General features: G+C 41.0%; 1 protein-coding gene across 9 annotated transcripts in view; it reads right to left on the bottom strand.

Moving 5' to 3' along the window:
* plcb4.S (phospholipase C beta 4 S homeolog) overlaps positions 1 to 22955 on the bottom strand; it is a 160021-nt gene extending 137066 nt beyond the window's left edge. For 2 of the 9 annotated variants that reach the window (XM_018265087.2, XM_018265083.2), the window contains exon 1: positions 22680 to 22955. The gene's annotated coding sequence lies outside the window, so the exon portion shown is untranslated. Of the gene's footprint in view, positions 1 to 17644; positions 18125 to 19775; positions 19960 to 22679 lie in introns of those variants that run through there. The other 7 variants (XM_018265084.2, XM_018265081.2, XM_018265086.2 and 4 more) reach the window with 5 other exon arrangements.
* Positions 22956 to 23228: the final 273 nt, after the last annotated feature.

The raw sequence follows: 23228 nt of genomic DNA, 5'->3' as shown, positions 1-23228 counted from the left end.
TCATGACATTTGTGTATTATACCCTTATAATACACAAAAGCTATGAATATCTTGTAAATTATATCCTTATAAACGGTGAGTTCTGATGTCATCAGTTATAAACGGTGAGTTCTGATGTCATTTCAGTCACACGACTTACTAAAATTTGTGTATTATAATAAATAAAGTACCCCAAGTTGCAAAATATGAGGATATTAGAAGTTACCTCGGAGTTCCATGACCTGTATAAAAATTATGGTCATGAAACTCCTCTGTAACTTATAATATCCTTATATTTTACAAGAGGGGGTACTTTATTAACTATATATTTCCCCTTTTTTAAGTCTGGGGGCAACAGATATAACAAACACATTCCTGCCTAACGTGCTTCAACAACAATATAAACAAACCACATTCTCTTGGCTAAACTCGCGCAACCACAACAGCCAAAAAAAAGGCATAGGTTTGTATACCAAATACATATACAAATGACAAGACACAGACAGGCAGCACTTTCCATGCAAATGTAGGTTTTCTAAACCCTTGCAGACATTAGTAAAATGAAGGCTATCAATGTTAATGATGTACTTCACCCCATAGGAGTTGGTGGAATTGGAAGATTTAATAAGGAAATGATCACTTGGAAAATAGAATATTTAACCAATTACTTGTAAGGAGACACAAAACTACAGCAGGTTGATATGAAGGAAAACACAGCAGCCACACAACGTTATTTGCACAGCAATTACACAAGATCCGGGTGAGTTCTGAGTTCCTATACGTTTGCCTTCATCTCTATGAAAACAAAGGTAATACGAGTTTAAGGACATTTAACCCGTATTAAATTGTGGGTGTTAGCCCTACCTCTCAGGACATTTCTAGTAACTGTGTCAGGTTTACAATGCTACAATTTGAACAAAATATTATATATAATAGTATACTATATGATAGTAAAACCCTACTCTTGCACTTCTTAATCGTCAGTCTGCCAGTGTAGCTTCAGGTTTTTCCCAATCCAGGGGGCCTGGCCCTTGTGTGACTGGACCCGCCAACCGAGACCCACTACCTGTGGGTATACAAGTCCACAATGCCCGGAGAGGGACAGGGGCCCCTGATGCGCTCAATAGGCACCAAACCCCTCAGTCTGAAGCTGGCCAAATCTGTTCCAAGGAAGAGCTGAAACAAGGCCATGCCAGTGTATGTTGGTTTGCTTAGGGTGAAGTCCCACTTTGACATCTAATATTTGGTCACAAGGCTGTTGGCTCAGGTTACAGATATATAAAAACATAAAAATGATCCAGAGCAGAAAATATGACTTTGCCCCTAATTTTAGTCCAATTGGTCTTCAAGCTAGACTTCCAGAAGAGGTACACCAAAGCATTCTCCCCAAAGCTTACCTTAAATGGCCTTCAGGATGACTGCCTGCTATGGCGGCTAGCACATCAATATGAAAACACTGAATGAAGGAGATGATGATTGTTGTGTCACTCCACAACTGGCACTTGGTTATAGATACACTATTAAGCCCATTCAATGCGCAATCCACTCATTTACAAATGCAAAGCGGGTTATGTTAAGAATCACTAATCACTATTGCAGCAGGTAGCATTTATTCATCACCTGTTTATTAGATATGGGGATAAGTGCTAGAACAATCTCAAAATGAAGTGTATGTTGATGATATTGACATGTAGGATGCCATGATGAACTGCGGTCCTAGGGGATGTGTCTAGACTTTGATATTTGGCTCCATTGACCCAACCTGTTAACCTCAAAGAACCCCCAAATCCATACTGATGGTTATTTCAGGGTTCCATGCTGTCGTGTGTGTAGATCTTCAGAGCAGGCTGAATGGGTGCACTGGTGCTCACTGTTAAGTTCATACCAAGTACTTTTATGAAAGGTGTAAATGCATGCTCAGGTTTGGATCCATTACAGCACTTTCCAGCCCTCAAATAACAAATCCAAAATATCTAATTGTGCACTACAAAGACACAATACTGGAATTTGTTCCATCAATAATGGGATTCTCCAGCTGTGATACAAATGTTATGGCACCTACTGAGGCCATTCACAGGATGCTATTCTTTTTCCATTAACATTTCACATATACACTCAGAAACCCATTCAACACATTAGGAACAATTAAAAATGTGTTAATTGCCAAAATACGGGTTTATACAGCAAAGCTAATGATGCAGAAAGCTGTGAATCTACTTTTTAAAAGGAAAAACGCTTTGCACACATTTACAACCTTTACCGACACGTATAGTTACATATTCAAAAGGAAACTATACTATTTATAACAAAGGTCATTTTAGCCAAATTCATGTTGATTAAGCCAAGTGGTCTATCCTGAACCATTCGGAAGCATTCTTTTTCTGCATATTGTTGAAAGAGCCAGACAGGTGGTTTCACTGATGCCCAAGTGTGTGCAATCAAAATGGTTCAACATCCTGAATAAGCCTCGATGAAGAATCCATCACTTTCTGTTATATGAAGTGATGGATGAAGATGGTGGATGAAGTTATTAGACATGAATAGAAGGATGACCTTAAGGCTGTCAATATCAACAGATCTTTCAATGACCTCCTGGATCACAGTCAGTCAGTCTGAATTGTAGAGCAGAAACGACCTAACCATCAGTCTTTTAATGGTTTAGCTATGCTACTTGACCATTCAAAATAAAGTGGGGCAATCCAATTTTATATTACAGTCCCAGATGCACAACATTAAGCCCTATCCTCCCCCAAATAAGGCCAGTGCCAATCAACCTTAGCATAGTATAACCTCATCTCACCTGGTGGGCTTCATTCCTATGATTATTATTGTGCCCAACTAAACTTTGCCTGGTGGGCAAGTAATGGTCACCTATTTAATATCCATTAAAATCCAGGCAATCCAGTTCCCAGTTACCTAAACCATATATTCCAAGCAGTCAACCAACCAACAAATGTACCTCTATGACATTCTAGACATTTGGGATGTAAATTGTGGTGTAACCCTACTGCATAAGTGGCTGCAGGTTGTGAAAACTGTTGAGGGAGATCAGATCCTGCTCCAAGAAAATGCCAACCAAGGTCTCCAGCAAAGATAAAGCAACATAAATATGCAAGAATTTTTGATTTACTATTCTACACTGTATCTGTGAAAGTTCTCATTCGTCAAGGTCATGGTATATCTATACTAATAAGTCAAATCAACTAGACTTCCTGTGGTTTGAGAAAGCCAGTCAGATGACTAGCAAAATGTCTTCAAGAGAAAAAAATACAGCAAGTCCAGCTCATTTGATTTATTACTACAGTTAGCCAACACTGTATGATTATATATCAATATAACATGGGGAGCTAAAGCCGTGGTTTTGGTGGTCATGGATGGAAACATGGTCAAAAATCTTCTTGCTGCTATGTACTGTATGCCCTTATAACTTAGCAAATTATACTACATGCTAAAGACTGCTAAACCTTCCATCTTATTTGCCCTTATCTAAGACATGAAAAAAAAGCTAGTTTTGGAAAACAATAGGCAAACAGCCCATACCATAAAAAACACGAAACAACATCAAGACCTGAACTAGGATTCCTTCAGCTGGAATTCTAAAGTATAATTGTTCTTTATTTATGCTTTTACTGGAACTACTTGGTCAGCCTGCTGCTAGGAAATAAGAAACAACAAAACTCTAATGACCATAAACTGCGACTTATAATACTCTCGTTCTATTATATTCACTGACCAAGAAGGTAAAGAAAACACTTCCATGGCCCAATTATATAACACTTGAACAAAAGATAATATCAGGTTCAGGTTCAGCCTTGCGTATGTCTCCATTGTTTAAGCCCCTTTGGCCAGAGAGTTGTAATTCCCTTTAAAAAAGTAAAAAAAAAAAAAAAAAAAAAAAAAAAAAGGAGAATCACTTTTGATAAAAAAAGCTAGTTTTGGAAAACAACAGGCAAACAGCCGGTCCCATAAAAACATGAAACAACATCAACACCTGAACTAGGCTTCCTTCAGCTGGATTTCTAAAGTATAATTGTTATTTATTTATGCTTTTACTGGAACTACTTGGTCAGTCTGCTGCTAGGAAATAAGAAACAACAAAACTCTAATGACTATAAGCTGCTGCTTATAATACTCTTATTCTATTATATTTACTGACCAAGAAGGTAAAGAAAACACTTCCATGCTCCAATTATACAGCACTTGAACAAAAGAAAATATCAAAGAACGGGGCATGCTGAACAATATTACAAAAGAACTCAGCAACACTGCTACCCACTCATCATCAAATACAGACAACTGCTTAAAAGCAACTGCATTACTTGAGCCAAAACAGTCAACAGAGAGCCAAAACGGTCAACAGAGAGCCAAAACAGTCAACATAGAACCAAAACAAAAAATAGCACCAGGAATTCCATGGTACTTTCTGGGTCAGCAGGTCTGAAATTTATTACTTTGTAACAGTCCAGTATCTTCCTGAATATTCCCATCTTAAAAGACCTATGTCTGTCCATAAGCAGCCACACCAGTACCCTGTGCAACAGCATCTTCAGCCTCCAAAGACAACTCCGCTGGTCAGACATCTAGGATTCAGGTCCATTAATTAGACAATTAGAATTCAAGTCCATCCATTAGACATTCAGGATTCAGGTCCATTGGTCAGACATTTAGGATTCAGGCCCACTGGTTAGACATTCCCAGAGCACTGTTATACAGTATAATTGTCAATGCGGTGTCTATGACATTTGGAAAATACACAATAGAAATCACAGCTACAGAGGGATCTGAGGCCCCTTGGTGATGACTGAGTAGACAGGACAGATCTCAGGACCTAAGGAAGCTGCATAGGAAGTGCTTGGGAATGTTACAGTTGAGTGTTGTATTGCTCTAGATCTGCCAACATAAATGTTCAACAAAATCCTGTCAACTATAATAAACAATGGCTGTTTCAAGTGAGTCCAAACAGAGGCAACTTTTTTGGAGCACACATGAAATGAGGCCCAATAGAGCAGCAGATGTAGATAGAACTACTGGGAGGTAGAGTGAAGCAAGATGAATATAGTAGGGCAAGATGGCGACAGTAAAAATGATGGGCTTCATTCCTAGGACTATTATTGTGCCCAGCTCATTCAAAAACTCTGCCTAGTGGGCAAGCAATGTGTATTAAATCACCTATTTAATACACATTAAAATCCAGACAATCCAGCTCCCAGTTACCTAAATCATATATGCCATGATGTCAACCAACCAACATATGTACAGGGCTGTGCAGCCCTACTGCATAAGTGGCTGCAGGTTGTGGAAACTGCTGAGGGACTATAATAAAACCATAATAAACTATCAACTATAATAGAACCATGGCTGCTGAAACAGAGGCAACTTTCTTGGAAACACACGGAATGAGGTCCAATAGAGTAGCAGATGTAGATAGAACTAGTGGGGGGTAGAAGGTATAATCAGTGTGACAAACTTAAGACACCCATACAGGACAGTCATGGTAAGCCAAGCAATAACGTAGAGCCCAAGGCTAATCAAGCATTTGCATAGACAGATGTATATATTGTATTCTGGATTAGCCTGGCATGAGATTCACTAATACATGTTGACTAGTGATAAGAACTTCAGGAACCCTATAAGTGACCAAGAGTTAATGAAAACTTTGCTCAGTCTGAGTTGGCTGGCTGGCTGGCTTAAAAGGGCCTCACAGTCATGGAGCTGGCTCTATACCATGAAATTTGAATATGTAATGATGCGTAGAGCGCAATCTCATAATAATTCTGGGAGAGAATTCTGTCTCAGGGCTGTAATATGAGGGACATTTGGAGAAAGCATTTACATGTATACATTTACATATTTACACCTAAGCACCACCACAATTTGCCTACTCACTCACACCGATTTCAATGTAAAAACATAGTAATTGCCAGTGATTTTCATAGTCACTTGGCTGCTCCAGTCCTATGCGCCCTGCTCCTGCACCCTAGGTCTAAAGAACTTGCCAACGAGATCAAGAGCTGCCCCACTTAGTTCTAGCCTGACTAGGATAAAACCTAATTTTAAATGTGGTATATTTGCTCTTTGAACTCCAGTCAAACAATGAAAACCAGAATGACATTGTGCATGATAAAAGAAAATGCAATTCCACTATGCACATTATAACCTGGGCATATAAGGCAGTGGCACAAGGCTTGGCGCAACCGCAGAAAATGAGAAAAAAACATCTAATTTATCAATTATCATCGGGTAAATGTTATTGCATGAACAGATATATTAAACGCAATTGTGCATTAAAAACAGATATAGGCCATTCAGGTTTGGCCATTCTCAGTTTGGTTAAGAATATGTGTTTTTTATATGTATAAACTCTGGAAAATATGTGAAAATATATCAGAGGCTCTTTTTTAGAAACATGTTGGCCAGCCACGAAGAATGCCTTCAATGTTTTCTTCTGAGAAACACGCTCTTTTATGGATTTCTCATGGGGCCTTAGGCTGATTAGATTTTAGAAAATCATGTTTTCTGCTTCTGCTGATGTGATTGCCATAATGTCCTGCCTTTAGTATACATCTTGCTGCACTGTAGTCAGGCAAATATGGGAAGGCAGCCACATTATATTGGCTGAAGCATTTGCTCCTGGGAGGGGCAGTTGTTTCATTCTGTCCATCAATGCCTCTTTTATTCTGCCTTGGAGGGCTTCATGGTCCAAAATATAAATAGTGTACTGAGTCTTTCAGTTCATTTCAGAATATAACCTGTTACCACGTTTAGGGAACATTTAGGAAAATTAAATTCAATTGAAGGTGCCGAGGCAGTTCCTTCGTGGGTCAGACTATCACTACTCAAAACCTATTGTTATTTTTAGTTAAAATTATAGAGACAACATAAGTTTCAAAAATGTATATTCTGATATGGGACCTGTTATTCAGAATGCTCAGGACCCAAGGTTTTTCAGTCTTCTAAAAAAAATCATCTAAACATGAAATAAAACCAATAGGCTGGTTCCTATAAGGATTGATTATATCTAAGTTGGGATCAAGTACAAGATACTGTTTTATTATTACAGAGAAAAACAAAAAGTAAAAATTAGATTTGCTTAAAATTGAGTCTATGGGAGATGGCCTTTCCATGGCCTTTTTGGATAATGGGTGTCCAGATAAAAGATCCCATACCTGTACTATCTTATTGACAACTGACATATAAAGGAATTTAAGCTGAGACAAAACAAACACAAAGGATGGGTTGAAAATTCTGTGAGTGGGAAATTATTAGGCTTGTAAACATTTAAAAATGTAAACTATATGACATGGTCATTGGTGTCACTTGGGTTGTAGGTCGTCTCCATGGTACTGTAGGAGACAATTGTTGCATGTGGCCTCTGTACACGAGTACATATGGTTTCTTTTAATGAAGATCTTTCAGTGCACATGTTTATTTTCTGATGCCATGTATTCTACTGTTCAAATGAAGACACCAGGCTGTTTCTTCAGCTTTTGGTTAAAGGCCCAGCTCTCGGTTAGTGTTTCATTTGCTTCTGACCTGCCTTGTTTTCACTTCTTATGATTGATGCAACCTGACTTTAGAACAAAGCCTTCGCATGGCACCCACCTCAACAACTTTGTCTGTCTACTGACCTGATCCCTTACCTGCCTCAACAGATTCTGAGAGAACCCCTCAACTAACCCTAACCGCAATAGCCACAGTATTCACAGAATTATTACAGTACCGTATTCAAAGTAATATCATGTTGGACTCAAAATTCAGAAAGTGCTCAGTTGTTGTTGTGACTGTGTCCAGTCGATATTTCTCCAACAGCATCAAGAACTACAAAACACTTTATTACAAATCCTTGCAACTGAAACATAATCTTTTACCCACGAGGCATTCGATTGTTCCTGGATTAGAAAGCAAAGGCCTTTCCTTCATACCCCACTGTTTTTTAGTAAATGCAGCTCTAGTGGATTTTCCCAGTAATCCTTTGTATCAAGTCCATGCTGCTGACCAATTTCATCTGAAGCCAATAGATATGACAGTTGCTAACCTATATTATTTAATTTTGAAATTGTTCAACTTCATGGCAGCTAAAACTTCTTCTGTTTGTTCTAGCCACACCAACATAAATATTAGAAATAAGATTATTGGAAAACTCATTTCATCCAGTGCAACACTTAAGAAGAGTGTTACTATGCAAATCACCCAGGACTTTTCTTTTTCAAGGTCGGCAATTTCCATTTTATGATTAGAAGCTGTTTATTTGCAAGAATGACCTGAAAAGCCTTGTTGTTGCAAATGAAGCTTTAAAATAAAGGTAAACTTACAATTATCAATGAGCTTTGAGAGCTGCATTTTTTATGCATCACCATTTTCCTTGACCCTTAAAGTACATTCAATGGAATAATAAAATACTAAATAACAACAATACTAATGAAACAATTGCAGAAGCAAATAATTATAAGTAAAGAGGCCTTTCAAGACTTGGGTTTAGAAGAAATGGAGAAAGGTTGAAACAGGTCTGTCCAACTGAATAGCAGCAGTTTGGGAAACAAGAATCTAGCCCCATTGTAATATGTCTGTCAATGAGACCTTGGTTTACATTGTTTCTAGCAGAAAATACCAGTCAGTCTCTATATCATTGTCTTCTTGCCTTATTTATAACATTGGCATCAAGATCCATTTTTATTGGCATCTCCCATTTTCTTTTACTGTGTAATAATAAAACAGTATCTTGTATTTAATCCAAACTAAAATATAATTAATCCTTATTGGGGGCAAAACCAGCCTATTGGGTTTATTTAATGTTTACATGATTTTTAGTAGACTTAAGATCTGTTATCCAATAAACCCCAGGTCTGGAGCATTCTGGATAGGAGCCATATGTGCACAACACCCAACACAGTCCCAACTGCAGGCATGGGTGAGTCAAACCCGGAGACTGTATCAGAATGTATATATGGCCTGAGGCTATGGAATAGCCGGTGTATCATTGCGGCACAAATACGACAGCTTTATCAATATCATGACTGTTTCTTTCTACGGGATCCACGGCGTAACAAGGAATGCTTTATTCATCATCCTGGCCAGTTTGGTAAACTGCTAGGGGGTTTATGAAGTGAATCACTGGCACCACTTTTCATAAGGCCTCATTTGCAATATTGATCTGGATTCACATTCCCCAGCGTGTAAGGCTATTGAATTTGGCCCAGTTGCACCTGAAAACCGAGCTCAGCTGGGTCAAAGGTGTAGAATTGACTTATTGATAATATTCTTCAAATGTGTGATCTCTGCTCCTGAAGCCGAGCCCCTATCTTTTTGCTTCCCAGACGGCAATTCTATACATAGATCCGGCACATCAGAAACCTCTGCCTCTGACTGAAGTAGGACGCAATAAATCTGATGGTTATGAGATGATGCCGCGCAACAGAAATGTTTACAGGTTATTGCTCAGAGCTCATTTCTAATGGATTCGAGAAAGGAGCAAAGCCGAGGGGGGGGGAGGGATTTTAATGCTTTTTCTCTCACTTCAATGAGAAAAATGGGCCAAGTGACTGGAAATATCCAATTGTTTTCCACCAAGCTCAATATTCACTGGGTGATGTGGGTGCCCCAAAAAAAAAACATCCCTAGATTTTTACTGTTCAGTTTGTAATGTTATGTAAGCTGCAGGGGTTGGCCAACAGCCCCTGAAACATCCCAAATAACAGCTATATATTTTAGGGCAATGAGGCAAATCTAGAGCCCACTAGAAACTCATGCAGATTTGGCACTGACAGATCTATAAGGTTGCCACCTGGACAGGGTTTTAAAGGGGACCGGTCACCCAAAAAATGATTCCACATCCTATTTTATGGCATTAGTCAAGCAGAATGAACTTTAATTACACTATATAAATTATTTTAATCTTGTTTCCTTCAGTATGGTAATTCATAATCATAGCAAATAGGCAGGAGCCATTTTGTGGACACTGTTATTAAGGCAAGCCTTATATCATTTCAAAATCTTGTTTGTGCATCAGAATGGGGAACCTGATGTCCATACTCATGCCCTGGTTACAAATTTAAATGGTGAAGAGAGAGGGGGAATGTGAGAAGTGCAGTTACATCTAGGAAGTGCTGAATGTTAAGTGAAAGTAATTGTCTGCCCCGCCTCTATGCATAGAGGAGGGACAGGCAATATTTGATTGACAGCTGAGATTTTTAATTGAGTTTACAACAGCTATGAATGCTTTAATAAAAAAAAAGAATTTGGTTTTCATTTGAAAAGGACTTTTATTATACAGTTTTTTATGTCTGGGTGACAGGTCCACTTTAAGGTAAATGGCATGGGTCACCAGACCTGCCCCTGATGTGTCCGGAACCTGCCCTCGCCCGGTCTGCCACATGGCAAAAAGTGGCAACACTACAGATCTGTCTTTTTGTGCATTTACAGTTAATACAGAAGGGGTGGCACGAAGCATAGATCCCTTGTGCAGAAATAGTTCAATGAAACCCTGTTTACTGACCCATCTCCAAAAACTGCCATCTACTTGGAGGAGGACTGGCGCATTGGCTTGACTGCTTGAGTTAGAGAAGGCCACTGTGTTTTGTCTGCATTGGCTGCACAGGTTACAAGTTTGCTGCAGAGATGCAAATGTGTGGAATATACAACATACTTCTAATTCCTATTCCTACATGGGGACTTTGTTAGCAGTGTAGCCTTCTTTCATACTAATCTGCATTGCACAATTTTTACTTAATGCCATTTACGAGTTAGGGGGACCACATTGTTCAAAATAACCCATAACTCCTCAAGCCTTAAACATGAATTAGAATTTCAAAAAACATTTTGGTCCTGTTCTGTATCCTGACAGTTTATTGCTCTTGAGCAGAAGGTGCATCTGAGCTCTCTGCCATAAAGCAAGACAGACGTGCAGTTTTTTTTCTAGAATAATACCAGGAATGCATGTCCCACAAAAGCACAAATGTCCATACTATACTGATGAAAAGTATATTACAAATGTGCCCTGGCACTGGCCAGGGAGGTTGCCCATGACTAGTCCACGTCAGCTCATAGCTCCAGTGGCTGCAGTCCCCTTTGATATTGTTATATTTAATATTTCATGATCATTTTAGTTAAATATAAATTGAATATGGAATGCAATATACATAAATAAAGCAAGGGCTGTCAGGGGTATATGTTGGGCACTATGTCCAATTATATGAGCCCAGCGCACTTGCCTCTATTTAGACCCATAAACATAACAGTATCTATCACACGCACTGACTCTGTAGCAAGAGGTTCTGCATTCCCCATTATTAATGGCAGCTCAGGCATCACCTCTAACAGTTTTCCAGATACAAACTGAGATTTATTTTACTGTCACATCAGCACAGCAGTCCCCCCTGCTAAGCTTTCTACCTTCCGATACTGTACCTTCCTATACTGCACCGCGCAGGATACCCACAAGGGGATGGAAGGAGGAGCTGCATAATTTTGGTTAAATATTCAACTGTGCATTTTCCAAAGAAAACAGCTGAAGGCAATCTGCACAAACAGGGCAGGTAAATATTAAAACAGTGTCAGGCAAGGCAGGTCCCTGGGGGTGACAATGGATAATGCAAAACAACGTAGGCCATTGCTGTGCCAAACTCCCCGTGCCAAACTCCCCGTGCCAAACCTGTCCTGCCCACATAGCTTCACGTACATTATAAGCAGCAGGGAAAAGACAGAACACTGGAGACTACAGCATGGCACCCTGATAAATAGCTAATGTGGATGTCATTACACAATGAAATAGACATCACAAAAAGTTCATTATATCCGGGGCACATCCAAAAACATCAACTACTATATGGTGCTACCATGTTTTTCAAACTATTCCTTAGCCAGCATACCATTGGTCAGCCTTACACAGTGCAAAGCTCTGCTTCTAATTTCAGTTCAAACAAAATCTAACAAAATAACTGCAGAAATCCTGCATGTAGAGAGACATGATGTCTGGTGATTTTAATAGAGTGAGCTCTAATACATCTTCTAGGCAAAAGGAGGCCCCCTATAATATATTTTGGATCTAACTGTCAATGATTTTCTGACACCCAACTCCTGAATGAAGACAGAATGAATGCTGAGAGAGGAATAGTGAACATAAACTTGATTATTTCAGAAACAGTATAGACTATTTAATGGATTGTAATTAGAAAGTTTCTTATTTCAGTATGCTGAAGCAATAGTTCACAATAGTTCCCCTTTAACTGTTAGGGGCCCCAGTGAGCCCCCTATAACCCCTGGGCCCCCAGCAGTGGCAGGATCTGTTACACTGTATTGTGACCTGGGCTGGGACTTACACAGACTCCATCAATCTAAATGAGAAGAGAAAGCCACCAGATTATTCATCTTCGGGCGTGACTTATTGCTCCAGTAACTCCTCCACGGCTTTCCACATCACCGGCTCCATCCTGCAAGGTGCACATCCACATCGGGATGAATTAGGGAATGAGGGTAGGGCGACTATTTTCTGATTAACCAGAGTGAAAAGGTGAAACTTTGAACTGACAGGGAGAGTGACATTGGGAGCTTATAAATAAGTGTAACAGTAGAAATGATCAGTGGGGAGCAGGGTTACTGGGGTCACTGCTCTATAATCCCCATGCTGCTGTAGTAAAAGCACTGGCTCTTTAACACCTTTCCCAGGTTTATTCATGAAAAGACTTTGTTTCTGTGTGTTTGTTTCTCTCTGTAAACTCTCGTCTCTTACTGACGTCAATCACTTGTGTGTAAGCCATTACTGGAGTGCAGCCGTCCATTGAGAAACAATCTACTTGTAAATACACGGGGCGTCGCTGCTTAAAGGACACTCACAAATGCTCTGCAAACAGACACATACTTCCCTTGTGCTCTGCAAAGAGGCCAACACCTTCACTCCAGTGTTAAACACACTAACAATACATTTCTCTGCACTAAACACAGCTCTGCACTAAGCGTGGCTCTGCACTAATAACTAATCTGCACTATGCACTGCTCTGCACTAAGCACCGCTCTACACTAAGCACGCTTTGCACTATGCACCGCTCTGCACTTACTGTATAAACTCGCTGCTTAAAGGACTTGCACAAATGCTCTGCAAAGAGACACTTACTCCCCTGTGCTCTGCCAAGAGGCCAACACCTTTGCTCCAGTACCTGAAACACAATCTAACAATACATTACTCTGCACTAAACACGACTCTGCACTTATAGCCGCGCTGAACTAAGCACCACTCTGCACTAAGCACTGCTCTGCACTAAGCACCGCTCTGCACTCATAACCACTCTGCACTAAGCACTGCTCTGCACTAAGAACCACTCTGCACTAAGCACCGCTCTGCACTAAGCACTGCTCTGCATTAAACACTGCTCTGCATTAAACACTGCTCTGCATTAAACACTGCTCTGCATTAAACACTGCTCTGCACTAAGCACCTCTCAACCAATAACTATCTCTGTAAATACATGCTGCATACTCACAATACTCCAGGAAAAAAATTCTCTTCAAAATGAAACTTTCTTTTCCACTTCAGACATTCAGAAGAAAACACAAGAGCTCTGCATCATTCTGGCTAAATGGGTGCCATGCTGCTTGCCATTTCCATAGGCTGCTTGAGAACAGCGCCATCCGGTGGTGACTAAGAATAGGTGGTTATTTATGACGTCGCAAACACAACATACCGATATTGGAGTGAACACTTTGTATCATTACAACAAGTGTATTAACAGCCAAAGGAGCACCACAAAGCCACGTATTATTTGCACTGAGAGAATCACAAAGATAATGTTCCTCAATGAGAGGTTTATGCACCAACATTTGTTTTACGCTGATGACACTGTGGCGAATGTTTCTTTCTGGTGAACATTCATAAGACATTTTACCCTGTTTCCACACGGATTTAATGTGGAGGAATAATTGAGACGGCAAATATCTCTTATTCATTGGCCCCCAGGATGGGCCATTCCTGCAGCTTGGAAGCCAACAGTCAGTGTGACGCCCAAGGCATTAGAAGGATACAAAACGCTGAATAATATCTGGACATTAGATGGAGACCCTTAATGAACCCATCTGACAGTAGCAGTTTTAGCCTCTCAGTATGTGCCTGCTCGACCCCCATTGCACTGAGCAATTTTAGTACCAGAAATCACAGACCCCTATAGTCAGAATAAAACACACACACACAATATCTGGATATATCCCTATGGGTACAGCTTCCCCTTCTAATTAGAGATTAGCATTTATTGGGGTATTTTCTGCAATTACACGGCAAAACTTGGGGACATGATCGACCCTCTTGATTGTCCGAGGGGGATTTATATATTAGCGCTGCGCTGTTACACAAAGCTCCATCTGCACTTGTACTGTACTACGTTGGGGGTCCTTGTGTATAACAAGTTGTACAGTAACATCACAAGACACTACAGACAGAAGCAACTGATGGATATGAGACTGCACGTCTGCAATGACAACTGTGTCTCCTGTATTTGTATTTACACAACGGAAGTCAATGTTGGTTTTGTCTGTTTTTTTCTAAAACAATTTCCCTGGTCAAACAGCCCCAGAACTGTACATAAAAAGAATTGATAATTACAATGTCTCCCCATACAGTCACTGCATATTTTGTTGTATATAACACACCTGCTAATTGAACACTTGAGGGGTCACTTACAGGGGGGGGTCAGACGCAAGTGCGGAAGCAGTAAGGGGAGCAGGAGAAAAATGGGGAGCAAAAGTCCTTCTTATAAAAGAGCCCGCACTCTGCACTAGGTGACCTGATGGAATATATCAAGGTGCAAGACAGGGTGCAAAACGGACTCTTCCCTGCACACAATACGTCACCCCTCGGGGCTCATGTACAAACCAAAACACAAGTACAAAATTGCTAAAATTGTGACGGAACTGACATCATTTGCACATGTGGAAAAGGTGCCACTTAAAGGTAAGGGTATATACATAATATTGCCATTCCGCAGTGAAATACACATCTCTTATCTTTCCATCTTGTTCAGTTTGTAGGGCAGCAGTGCAGTAGGGTTTCATTAGAAGGAACGTGTGTGTAGGTAACAGAGTAGGTGAAGTTAAAAAAAACCTTTTATGTCTATACACTGTACCTGCCTAACTGCCAGTTGATCCAGAGGAAGGCAAAAAAAAACCCTTCTGAAGCCTCTATAATTTGCCATCTTCCATATCCCTGTATTCCCTCCCTTGCTAAACAACATCCAACCCCTTATTGTACTTATCTAATGTATCTGCCTCTACCACTGATTCACGCAACTTCCCAGCTCTCCCTGTAACACCCCTTTCCCTCCTAAACATGGAACCTCCTTTCCTCTAATCTGATTGGCTTTCTCCTGTCTGCTAGGAAGAGCTACTGGTGAATAAAACATCCGACCCTTCCTTGTACCTATCTAATGTAAAAGCCTGTACCCCTGATTCCCACAACATCCCAGCTCTCCCTGTAACACCCCTTCATTCCTTAACATGGAACCTCCTTTCCTCCAAACTCATTAGCTCCCTTCTGTCTGCTGGGAGGAGCTATTGGTGAATAAAACATCCAACCCTTCCTTGTACCTATCTAATGTATCAGCCTGTAACCCTGATTCCCACAACATCCCAGCTCTCCCTGTAACACACCTTGCTTCCTTAACATGGAACCTCCTTTCCTCCAATCTCATTGGCTCCCTTCTGTCTGCTGGGAGGAGCTATTGGTGAATAAAACATCCAACCCTTCCTTGTAGCTATCTAATGTATCAGCCTGTAACCCTGATTCCCACAACATCCCAGCTCTCCCTGTAACACCCCTTCCTTCCTTAACATGAAAGCTCCATTCTGACCCTTCCTTGTACCTATCTAATGTATCAGCCTGTACCTCTGATGCCCACAACATCTCAGCTCTCCCTGTAACACCCCTTCCTTCCTTAACATGAAAGCTCCATTCTGACCCTTCCTTGTACCTATCTAATGTATCAGCCAGTGCAACTGATTAAGGGAGAGATTCCCCATTTCCCAACTCTCCCTGTAAAACAATTTTCCCTTCTTAACATGGAACCTTCTTTCCTCTAATTGGAACAGATGGAAGAAAATAAAAGATGAATGTAAAAGAATGTGAGTGAATTGTAGCCCCAGCCATTGGCTGATGTTACACTTATATTGAGGGTTCAGTAGGTGCCGTTCTGCAGACACTTCAGCCTCATACTCAGGCCTGGGAGACAGTGGATGGAGCTTTGGGGAGTGAATGATCAATAAAGAGCCTGATCCGGCTCCGGCAATTACTGTCACTCCAGCACATTTCACCAACACATTTCCATTCATTATTCAGAGTAATGAGAGGTTGTACAGTACAGGCATCAAACATTTATTTTTTGTTTTGGGTTCCTTAAACCAAATTTCTGTGTGAATGATGGATATGACAATGGAGCCAAACTCCCTGCAAAAAAGGGGCTCCCCACTGTGCCCTCACTGTCTTTTGTCTCATTTAGCAGCAAATAATACGATGCTGAACTGTAACATTGCGCATAATGCTGTATTAACAGTATCACTGCCAGAGACTTGTTACAGTCGTTGGGTTGGGTCACATATCACTATTATTAGTATAGTACCAGGCTGATACAGGGACAGGTCCTAAGAACAGCCCCCCCCCATGTACATGAGCCTTAGGGTCCTGAACATGAGATTTTGTTTTATAGTTTTATATACTTTAATGCCAGAATCAACTGACATCAACTGCAGGGGGTAAAGCAAGTTAATGTTGTTGTTTCACCCCTTTAAAACTAGAAGCATATGAAATAAACACACTGAAGTGCAGACTGCACTGATTTCCATGAAGCCCCGCAGACTGCATGGCACTAAACTGATGCTCTGCTCTACAGACGTATTCAGGGCATTATGAGAGGCGGCAAAATCACAAACTGAATCAAAAGAAGAACAAATTAATAAAAAGCTATTTCATTTTATCCTATAGACCTGCAGGAAACACGTTCCATACATTGTAGATTCTGTAACCACACCAAAAACCCTTTACCCCACCTAGAAAGTCCTCCTCCATAGGAAGGTCACCAGGTATACAGCACTAGGGTATGTAAAACCTGCCCATCCATGAAACTAAATTTTGGCAATATACCCAAACTTTATTCTGCAGCATTGTGCTCGGTACATGCAAATCCCTACACTGCCATTCATTTAAAATAGGAAGGTGTCCCCCTAAAGTACCAAACAGGGGTGAGGTGAGGATTATCTCACAGGTGGCATTTGATTAGGGGCAACAAACTCGACTCTAATAGGAATCTGCTAGAGGTGCCCCTGCTACTATACCAACTCCCCCCATAGCTTTCCTATAACAAAACAGGAGGGCTATGAGACATGATAATGGCGTGAGGGCTATAGAGCTATAGGTTATGGGACGTTTTGATTGCAATTGCCCTACAAACTGGGGAAACCCGCCATGGACATGTAAAGAGCCAAACGTTGCCCAGACACATGATTATTACCCAAAAAGATCTGGTAATCCTAAGTGATTCCTACCTTAGGAGCAAGTTGTGGGGTGATCCCATTTTATTATGAAATCAAAGAAGCCCTTTTGCATTAAAGCTAACTGCATGTTCATAGACAACAGTAGAAACAAAACAATTATACTTGCAGCAAATACAAGATTGGAATATCTAGGGAGCCTTACCGGATCTTTAAGAAGAACAGGAGAATGCCTTGACTGGAACAGTCGCAGCTCTAGGGGAAAGCCAGCCTGCTACTGATACAATGAGCAGCCCAACAGCAGCTGCCCACTCAGGCCAAGCAAATTCTCCGCACTAGATCCAATCTCTAGTGAACATGAAGGTAAAGGGAACAATAAATGCTTTTATGTGGAAAAACCAGTGAGAGTCCTCTCCAGCTTCTCTTAGCTTCTGGCTGCAAAAACAGGAATAACCAGCTTCAGGATGCAAGAAATGCCACGGGGCTGGGACTATTTCTAAGCATGGATTAGAATCTATTTATTTGCCTTTAAATACACAGCCCAGAGGGAGGGGGGTTGTTTATTATGGAGCCTGCCTATTTGCATTTCAACATAAAGCTGAACGTCTTGCTTAGCTACTTTATCGACACGCACAACTCCTCCAATGCTTCTAAGGGCACTACTAATCCTAAACCTTCTGCCTATTGACAATGTTTCTTGCTGGAGCCAAACAACATGGCAGCTCCAAGTGGAGCAAGTCACCGGACTCTTCCCAATGATTCAACAGTCAAGTGGGAGAGACCCACGGCCTTTTTTTTTTTTTTATGGAGGTTTCCCAGATAAAAGATCCAAGATAAAGCATGAGCCATAAAAGGGTTGGGTAATTATCTCGTTGGAGTTGAAACTAAAACACGGTGTGTCCTGCAAAGAGCTATAATCTGAGTTTCTACAGTATACTTTGCATCTGTGCTTGTTTTCAGGACTGGTAAAACCAGTAGTTAGGGCTTTCCACCCATAAATGTCTTCTAATTTCTACTGTTATTTGACTTGATTGGGCCAAATCCATTATCTGGAGGCACAAGAATTCCATTGATGGTCATAACAAAAACAAGGCAGTACACAACAGCTTCTTAACTCATTTATGCTACATTGTTTCAAGTGTTAGAAACACGAGCAACGCTGCTTTCAATTACAGAACATAATACAACCAGGTAAAGTTCCTTTGGATTTCATTGGCTTTCATTACAAACATGTTAGGGTTTACATTCCCTTTAAGTTGTCCATGCAAAACAAAGACTAAACGGTTCCTCTACTTAAGCAACAGGAATGTGTAAATGTGTATATTTTGGCCCACAAGAGCTTGCCGTCTAATGATATATTGATGATGAATTTATAAAGCAACAACATATACCACAGCCCTGAACAACAGAAAGGCAAATACATGCAATGTACGAATTACCTACCAAAACTCATTCCAGAGCATCTGTGCTGCGTGTGGAGGGGACCAGTGATTATAATCGTGCCCATATTTATGGGTGAACACAATCGACGTCACAATTTAGCTTGAAATAAACGGTGTCCGGGTGGTTTAGAAGTGCCCATGTCCTTCTCCCAGACATGGAACATACAGGGCTTATTAAATAATACACAGGGTGAATGGTCTGCCAATGATTCAGAGGAAAAAATACAGCCAAGGCGATAGGTTGCCCCATGCAGATGCGCTATGAGCGCCACGTCGCCCCTTCAAACACATATCATACCGACAACGCCAATTAGTAATAGGACTCTCGCTGCAGACTGCACTTACTTCTCTGCAGCCATGCACAATGTCTTTAGTGCCAATGATCCATAGCGCATTTGAAATTATATAAACAGTATATATATATATATATATATATATATATATATATATATATATATATATATATATATCTATATATATATATATATATATCTATATATATATATATATATATCTATATATATATATATATATCTATATATATATATATATATATATCTATATATATATATATATATCTATATATATATATATATCTATATATATATATATATCTATATATATATATATATCTATATATATATATCTATATATCTATATATCTATATATATATATATATATATATCTATATATATATATATATATATATATATCTATATATATATATATCTATATATCTATATATATATATATATATATATATATATATATATATATATATATATATATATATATATATATATATATATATATATGACCACATGCAGGGGATGAAATGATCACCCTGCTGTGGAACAATGTTATCCCAAAACACAAGTGCAGTATAAACGTACCTGGGAAAAGGACGCACAGACAAGACAAGAGTCAGTCTGGAGAAAGTTCTATCCAGCAACGTCTCTGAAGACTCTTCATTCAATCACCTCGTACAGTGAAAAGGACACTCTGCAAGTGTCAGCCCACAACTGGCAGATCCTCCTATAGCAGCGCACTTAACCCTCAGCAGCCAGAGCAATGTGCAGTCAAACACACAGGACTGGTTACTTCCAGCAGAGCATCAGACCCACCTACAACACAGGGTTGGACTGCCCTTTCATGGGGGTGGGGGGGGGCAGCTGACAGTTGGCAGCAAGGGACCCCAGGTAAAACCTATGTGTTTGTAAGGCAGAGTGACAGTGGAAGATTGGGGTCTTAAACCGAGAGTGACAGTGGAAGATTGGGGTCTTAAACTGAAAGGGCTCTGTAGATTCAGACCCCAAATTTAGGATGAAGGGATGAACTTAGTTGATGAATGCTAGCCATGAACAAGCCTTTGGGATAATTAAAGCGATAACAATGTTGCCCTATAATAATAATTTTCCATGATGTAACACTAAAATCCATATAGAGAAACAAGTAGATACAAGGTTGTTCTTCATACAGTATATAAATCAGAATTTTTGTGCTTCTCAACAGGCTGCAGTCTCCATATAAGAGTGCATAAAATTCCTAGAAAATAGAAATAGTACCCAAAGATGAAACTTTGTCTTTAAATTGTCATGTCTTTATTGCAGAAAATCTGCAATAAAGACACGACAATTTAAAGACAAAGTTTCATCTTTGGGTACTATTTATATTCATATAGAGAAACACATGATTATGACACAGAGATAAAGCCCCCGGAACACTGGGAATTAGAGCCCCCCCCCCCCAGTTACACCAACACACAACTGGATCTTAAAGGAACAGTAATATCAAAAAATGAAAGTGTTTTAAAGTAATACAAATATAATGCAGTGTTGACCTGCACTGGTAAAACTGCTGTGTTTGCTTCAGAAACACTACTATTGTGTATATATAGAAGCTGCTGTGTAGCAATGGGGCAGCCATTCAAATGAGAAAAGGCTCAGGTTATACAGCAGATAAGCTCTGTAGAACATAATGGTGTTATCTGTTATCCACCATTTAACCTGTGCCATATAGACTTTTTTCAGTTTCTGCCGTTGCTGCACAGCAGCTTGTTTATATGAACTATAGTAGTGTTTCTGAAGCAAACACGTCAGTTTTTACCAGTGCAGAGTGACACTACATGATATTTGTATTACTTTAAAATACTTTAATTTTTTGGTGTTACTGTTGCTTTAACTGGATTGTCTAAGCTTGGCATGGTAAGAATTAGCCGTGACATTTATTAGGCCGGCATATTGCCAGGTGTTTTATTTTCCCCACAGATTTTTATTAAGTGGATGTTGTGCAAAGTAACAGAGTGGCAATCAAAGGAGACATAGACGTTCCCCAGGTGGCACCATAAACAGCAGGTCATGTACTAACCCTCCCCATGCACAAATAATAACAATCAGGAGAGGGATATCCCCAGCCAGGCCCCGTGCTTAACCCTATGTGCCATTTAAACATGCCACTAGCCTGGCGTCTGCTGGCCTCAATAAGGCTCCACTGAAACTGCAGCTCCAAGAGCCTGGAATGCTGGGGGTTTGTAGTTCTGCAACACCTGAAGAGATTTAGAGACTCTAAACCTGTAGCCCTTTCACACTTATGAAACTACAACTCCCATCATCCACTTATTAGATTTAAGAAGGAGCTGACCGCTATAGTCGGACAACTCTCATATATACATACACACACACACGTAATACATTCAATGTATACATTGTAAGTGCTATATCCTATAGAAATAGAAGATCCTAGTAGCTTGTACTTGTTTCCAACCAACCATAAAACAAAACCAGCCTATTGGGTTTATTTTATGTTTAAATTCATTTTAAGTAGACTTAATGCATGGAGATCCAAATTATGAAAAGAACCCTTATCTGGGCATTCTGGACAATAGATCCCATAGCTGTACTACATACTATTTCTATAAAGTACTAGATCATATATATATAAATGAAAGTGCAATGGGTGCAGAGGAGCATCAAGCGCAGTTAGAAAGGAACTGGGTGATTAACCTCTTGTTGTCCAGTAGGAATAGTGGTGCAGTGTTGACCTTCCCAGTAGCCAGGTCTTTCAAATCAGTGAGTATTTGTATGAGTTTAGTGTTAATAATAGATTAACCTCTCGCTCCCGGTTGGGAATGGTGGCGCAGCAGATAAGCAGTAAGAGAATAATAGAACAAGCCATGAATTTAAATCCAGCAGTGAAACAGTGAATACAATACTAGCTCATATATATATTAATTATAGAGGAACCAGGGGAGGACACTTGTGCACCCAGCATTGGCACCCCCCAGGCAAATCAGAATGGGCCAGGCACATTAATTCTGTTCCATGCCCAGTGGCCTGCTGCTGCCCACCTGCACTACCTCTACTGCCCTTACGGCTACTGGTGCCCACCTGCACTGCCCCTACTGCTGCTGCCCACCTGCACTGGCCCTACTGCTGCTGCTGTTGCTGCTGCTGCCCACCTGCACTGCCCCTACTGCTGCTGCCCACCTGTACTGCCCCTACTGCTGCTGCTGCCCACCTGCACTGGCCCTAGTGCTGCTGCCATGCGCGGAAGAGAAGGGGAATAAGAGAAGGGGAATAAGAGAAGGGCAATGCCCGAGGGAGGCAGTCGGAGACAGACAGACAGACAGACATCTGGGGGGGGGGGGCTCAGGTTGTCACAGTGTCAGGGGGGGATGGGGTTGTCCCACGGGCAGGAGGGAGTCGCCACCCCGGTAGTTGCTGCTGGGGAAACACAAGGAGGAGGAGGAGCAGCGCGGTGTCACCTCCATTCCTGCTGCCTCCTCGGCTCTTACTCACCTCCCGGCGTGTCGGCACTTCCCTGTGATCTCCTCTGTCTCCCCGCGCTCTCTCTTCTCCTGTAACCAGCAGGACCTGTCAGCTCCGGTAGCCACAGCCCGACATCAGCAGTCCCAGGGGGAGCGTGCCTCGATTCTCTGCCCTCACTGCTCGCTCCCAGGCCCAGTGCCCGGCGCTGCTGCTGCTGGTGTGTCGGGAGCGCGCGCGCACTCCCGTGTCTGTTCCCTGCACTGTTCCTCCTCTTCCCCGCGCTGCCCGATACTCACTGCCGCCTACATCGCTTTCCATAGCGCCCTGCGCCTCTCTTTCCGTTTCCCACTCGCTGCTGCACAGCAGGGCGGCCTAGTGCCTTGTCTAAGCGCACTTTATAGTGTGCCAAGGGAACACATTGGTATGGGGTAACTAACTCTGGTGGCCACTGTCCAGCCCTGCATTGGCAGTCGGACTGGGACACCAAGGGCCCGCCAAAAGTTTTAGACCAGGGGCCCACCTCAGTATTATTTTCTTCCTCTCCACACTCAACCTCTATTCTCCTAGTCTCTTATCTTT

The sequence above is a fragment of the Xenopus laevis genome, chromosome 5S, assembly GCF_017654675.1.
Source record: "Xenopus laevis strain J_2021 chromosome 5S, Xenopus_laevis_v10.1, whole genome shotgun sequence".
In the NCBI taxonomy this organism is placed as follows: Eukaryota; Metazoa; Chordata; class Amphibia; order Anura; family Pipidae; genus Xenopus; species Xenopus laevis.
The sequence above is the reverse complement of the archived record's forward strand: the minus strand, read 5'-3'. Positions and strand labels throughout refer to the sequence as shown.